Source organism: Hippopotamus amphibius, chromosome 15 (genome assembly GCF_030028045.1).
Source record: "Hippopotamus amphibius kiboko isolate mHipAmp2 chromosome 15, mHipAmp2.hap2, whole genome shotgun sequence".
Taxonomy (NCBI): domain Eukaryota; kingdom Metazoa; phylum Chordata; class Mammalia; order Artiodactyla; family Hippopotamidae; genus Hippopotamus; species Hippopotamus amphibius.
Window position 1 is genome coordinate 1043557 of NC_080200.1, and position 6000 is coordinate 1049556.

Here is a 6000-nt window from a genome sequence, read left to right on the forward strand (position 1 = left end):
CAGCAAACCCCTCCTCCCTGAGGTCCTGACGCCCATCCTGCCCCCGACCCCCACCCGTGCCTCTCTGGCCTCCACTCAGTCCCCTCCCGTCGACGACCGCAGGCTCCGTGTCACCTATTCCAAACTCCCGCCTCCTGCACAGGGAGTGCTGACATCTGGGCCTTTGCTGTGGCCGTTTCCCTTTGGCCTATACCTCCCTGGAACTCTGCTGGCTTGTCCCGGCTTGGTGTCACCTCCGGCCAGCGCTGGCCCCCATGAGGTCCCCCATCCCGTTTCTGTCCTTTGCTGCCCTGATCTGGGTCTGGGCTGCTGCCTGTTCCCCATGAGGAGCTGTGCTCTGACCCCTCATGTCCGGCACCCCGTGGGCGCCTACCTGATACACAGCTCGGAGGCCCGACTGGCTGAAGGGCCTGCCCAGCGGTCCCCATGGTTATGGGAAATTTATGCCGGGCTCTGACACCCCAGCCATAGTCTGCAGCCCCGGAGAAGGTCCACCACCATGCAGCCTGCCTGATACCCCAGCCCCCACCCCCTCCTGTCCACTCACAGCACTCTTCCTTACTGTTCCCTCTCCACCCCTCAAACTCCTGTTCATCCTGTGGGGCCCTGTGCCATTGGCCCCTCTTCTAGGATACCTGCCCTGGTCTCCCGGGCGTGAATGGATGAGAGGCCACCAGAGAGGCAGCGTGACCCCGCGTGGTCCAGGCCAAGTGTGCAGACAGGAGGCCATCAGTGGTGCATCAAAGGTGGACTCCAGGGAGGGTGAACGCCGGTTCCCGGGTGCCCTGCAGCTGCTGGCAGAGCTGACACGGTGCCCAGGAGGCTCTGCTGTGAGCACCATGCCCTCTGCTGTACGCCCCTCCCTCCATGCCTCTGTCTGTCCGTCCCCTCCCTCTGTCCCTCCCTCCCTCTCCTCCCTCCCTCTGTCGCTCTGTCACCCCCATCCTGGCCACCCCCCCAGCCCCCAGGGGCCATCTCCTCGGCAACGGTGGCCATGGGGTCAGCAGTGCGATCGATCTCCTCTCACCCTGGCAGCCCCGACCCTGGACCCGGAAGGTGACAAGGAAGTGAGGTCAGGCCTGGGGTTTGGGGTGGGGGGATGCACAGGGGTCCCTCAGCCAGGGTGGGAGTGGCAGGGCGTGGAGAGGGAGAGAGGGTCCCTGGGGGTAGGGTCAGCAGGGTCACAGGTCAAGCGAGCCCTGGGGACACACGGACTCCAAGTCCAGTCCAGGCCTGTTCTTCCGAGCACTCACTACGTGTGAGGACCGGGAGGACGGCTTGGTCCTTGTCCCAGTTACGGCTGATGACAAAGCTGGCCGGGCACGGCTCAGAGCTGGCCCTGGAAACCAGGACCGCATCCACAGCACGCTGGGCGAGTCCACATTCCAGCTCCTGCACTGGCCGCCATTACTGCTTCTGGAAGATTCCATGCTGCTACTGAGCAGCCCACCGTTACTGCTTCTAGAATATGCCCCATCACTGCTTCTAGAATGTTCCCCATCACTGCTTCTAGAATATTCCCCATCACTCCTTCTAGACTATTCCACCATCACTGCTTCTAGAATATTCCACGACTGCTCCTGAGCAGCCCACCATCGCCACTTCTAGAATACGCCCCTCTCACCGCCCCTAGAACAGTCCTCCATCGCTGCCTCTGAAGAGTCCACCCCCAGGGGCCTTTAGGTTTTTCCCTTTTGGGACCGGGCAGTGAAAAGTCCCCAAACACACCAGGAGGAATCGGCTCTCTCCCTTCCTCAGCGGCGGTGGGGACAGCTCAGCAGAGCAGCCAGAGGGGTGGGGGCCACAGGGGGCCCGGTTGCAGGTCGATGAGCCCGGCCTGTGAGGACATTGATCGCTAAGTGCGTTTGTATAGATCCTGGGACAGGTAGCTGGGGCCCGGGGAGGCAGGGCCAAGGTAGCCTCAGGGGACCTTGGTGGGGGCTGCGTGGGGACACCGGGGCTGGGGGCGCAGCCGAGTACAGAAGCTACCTGGGCTGCTTCCTCCTCTTTCCGAGCCTCACTTTGCCCATCGGGGAGGTGCAGATGGGGAGGGGGTTTGCAGGGAGCCTCCTGGACCTCCTTTTCCAGGGGACACACTTCTAGCTCAGAGAAGTCAGGATGCTGGCCCAAGGTCACACAGCCTGGGGGTGGTGGCCCGCGCCCTGCTCTGCTGAAGCCAAAGCCTTTCTTTATGCAGGGGCAGGGCCTTCCCACCCCTGAGGCAGGCACTGGGGGGCAGCTGGGGACCCCTCCCCGCCGGCCCCGCAGAGCCGCTGGCCCTTTAAGAGCCTCGTTTTGGCGCGGGCCTCTGGGTTATCGATTGCAGCCTTGGAAACACGATTCGATTATCCCGGCTGGGAACGGCAGCCTGGCGGGGGCCACGCGGGCGTCGCAGGCTTCTTGGAAAAGGCTCCCCCAAGGGCACTGGGGCTGGGTCTTGGGGGCTCGATCCTGGGGGCTTCCCGCGTGCCCAGTGCTGCCTGGATGAGGGGTGGATAACCGGCACCCCCATTTTGTAAGTTTGGAAACTGGGGCGCTCAGAGGGCTGTGCCGTGGTCTAGCCGCACTTATGGAGCGCCTCGTGTGCAGTGAACAGAAATCCCATCCTAACTCTTCAGAAAGACACAATCAAGTATTATTATTATCATAAATAATAACTGTGGCTTGTGTTGCCCCTGCTGTCCTGCGAGGCCTTTGTCCGCGTCCTCTCTGATCACTGCAACAGTTGGTGTGGGGTTGGGGGAGACTATGGTCCCATTTTACAGGTGGGGAAACTGAGGCCTGGGCTCTCGTAAGCCCGGGGCTGAGCCAGAACGCGCAGCCCCCGGCTCATATCCTGGGAAGCCTCCCCGGTGGGTCACTTGGAAAGGGACCGGTTTGGGGGGACAAGCCCTTCCACCAATTCTACCCTGTTCTGCACCTGCCGAGGCCTCTGGGAGGTGCTGGAGCTTGGTGGGGAGGGCTGAAGACCGACTTACCCCTCAGTGTGGGCGCAGCAGGTGGCGAGTGGGGAGGAGTAATGCACCACCGCGCCTGCGCGGGGCTGCGGTGCCCCCTCCACCGCCAACTTCCGAAGCTTGGGGAGAAAACCCGACTCGCGCGAGGCCTGCCCACCTGCGTGGACCGGGACCGTGGGTGGGGGTGGGGAGGGGCACGCCAGAGCGCAGGCGGACTTTCTTGACCACCTACTGGGTACGCATGCGGGACCCCGCCCACCCTCACCTGGGCGCACCTGCAGGATGCGCAGTGAGAGCTGATTCCTACGTCCACCCGCGTTTACCCCGGAGGCTCCCTGAGGCCCAGCTCCAAATGCTCTGACAGTGAACGTTTGTCGATTGACTAAACAATAGTACTGAACAGCAATGGTTACGGTAGGAAATTATATCCAAAAGGCTTAGACTGGATGTCGCCTCTTGATCACCCTCCCAGCCTCATCATCCCGCAAACCTCTATCCTCCAATCATTCCCAACATGTATTGAGCGCCGACTGTATGCCCCAGCTGCCCCCTTTGTGCGCTCAACCTCACTGTGAGGCAGCATATAAGACCGACCTACAAACAGGGTCAGGGAGGTAGAGGGACTTGTTCACAGAGCCCAGAAGATGAGATTCTAAACCCAGATCCGTCTCTGCCTGAACCTCGGGTGGTCTCTGAGGAGAGGGGCTGAATTGTATATTTCTGAGGTTCCGAATGTGGGGAAACTGAGGCCTAGAGCCGGGGAGGGGCCTGGGTGCCTGGGTGTCTCCTAGAGCTTCCAGGAGGAGCCAGGAGGCAGTCTAGCCAAAAGTGGAGACCAGCCAGGTTTGGGCCACAACCACACAGTGCGACCTTGAGAGCTTCACCAGGGACTGCGCACAGGGAAGGGGCCTGGCCATTGGAGGAGGGGTCTCGGTAGAGGGAGGTCCAGGGAGGGGAGCACGCCCCTGCCCTCCCCCAGGGGATCCCAGGCCAGCCAGCCGGAAGGCCCTACGCACAGCAGCAGCTTAATACATGCAGGGTGACAGCCCAGGGGTGACCGTGGGGGGCTGGGCCACGGGAGGGCTGGGGAGGAGGGGCCCACCCGGGTCCTCCCAGAGTCTCCCCTGCACACCCCAGCAGGGGCTCCCCCAGGGGCCCACCATGTGCCCTTTCATAGCCCTGTCTCTCCGCATCTCTCTGTCTCTCCGCATCTCTCTGTGTCTCCATCCCTCTGTCTCTCCGCATCCCTCTGTCTCTCCACATCCCTCTGTCTCTCCACATCTCTCTGTCTCTCCTGTCCCTCTGTCTCTCCATCCCTCTGACTCTCCGCATCCCTCTGTCTCTCCACATCCCTCTGTCTCTCCGCATCCCTCTGTCTCTCTGCATCTCTCTGACTCTCCGCATCTCTCTGTCTCTCCACATCCCTCTGTCTCTCCTGTCCCTCTGTCTCTCCATCCCTCTGTCTCTCCCATCCCTCTGTGTCTCCTGTCCGTCTCTCTCCATCCCTCCCTCTCTCTCCGCCTCTCTCTCTCCAGCTCTGTCTCTGGGCTCTGCTGCAGTCACATGTCTCCCCACCTCTTAGCTCTGGCTCACCCCCTCCCAGGAGCCCTCGGCCGTGGCCTTTCAGGGTGCCCCAGCTCTGAGTCCCCCGCTGTGAAGAGCCTTGTTGGGGGGTGGGGAGCGGGAGAGGCTGGCCCAAGAGCTCAGGGCCGCGAAGACATGAGAAGCTCCGTGGGTGCCCCCAGCCCCTCCCAGAGCAGGGTCCGAGGCTGCCGTGCTGTGTGGCCTTGGCAGGGCCCCTATGCTCTCTGGACAACGTTACCCCACTGTAGACCCCCAAAGGGCTGGGTCTCCAGGCAGCTGACAGGGGACACGCAGGGCCCGTTCCCTCCGCATTCCCTCCCTGCGCGCAGGCTGGGAGAGTCTGTGTTCGGCTCTGTCCACCAGCCTGGGACCCCCGAAGGGCCAGGCGCCATGGTGAGCGGACACCGGGTGGAGGGAGAGGAGAGAGTAAATGAACCCACTAGCCCTTCAGGTCCCCTCCCTCAGGGATACCCCCTCACATCCTGCCAGGGAAACTGAGGCAGCGGCAGGGCAGGGGTGCCAGAGGAGGGACAATGTCCTAGGACCTGGGTGTCTGTCCCCCTTGCTGCCTCTGGGCCTGGGTTTGGAGTATCCCTACCCCATAGGTCCATCCAGGTCCACCCAAGGGGCCGCAGGCTGAGGTGAGCAGGGTGGCCTGGGCCCGGAGAGGAGACGGCTTTCCAGGCGGAGGCAAGAGCAGGAGGCAGGAGGTGGGAGGAGGAAGGTGGTTCTGTGGGCCATGGTGGGTCTGGGGTCTTTTCCTGGAGTGCACTGGGGAGCCACAGGAGGCGTTAGAGTGATGCACGGGTGACGAAGGAGTCATGCTTTTAACCAGACCCTCTGGGTGCTGGGAGGGAAGGGACTCTGGGGCCAGGTGGGGAGGAGGGGAGGCTTGGGTGGAGGCTGTGCAGAGGCCACGCGGGCACCTGAGCTGGGGCAGGGATGGAGGGAAGGGCCCTGTTTGCCTTCCTGCCCAGCCCCTGAGACCCAAAGAGGAGCGGGGTGGCCAGGAAGGGGCCCAGGGCCGGGAAAGGGTGCAGGGCAGTGTCGGTGGCCCTGCTGGCCCCTCCGAAGCAGTAATTAAGGGCTCCCGGCGTCCCCGCGGCGTGATGTATGTGCACCTTAACTAATCATTTATTAGGTCACTGATGGTTCGTCAATATTAATTCATTTATTTAAACAACTCGGCTCCGTAATGAAGATGTTGCCTGAGAGGGGATGCCGGTGGGCGGCGGGGCCGGGGCTGCAGACAGGGGGCTCGGGCCCAGGTCTGGGGGTCACCAGGGCACTGGGAGCCGACATCCAGGTGACGTGTCCCCGCAGGTCAGGGTTACACCAGCACTCCTGGGCTGAGAGGGGAGATTCAGCCCAGAGCAGGGGGTGAGCTGCCTGCAGGCCCCGGAGCAATCGGGGAGCGTGGGGAGAACTCGGACTGACCCCTCTGGACACTCTACCCCTC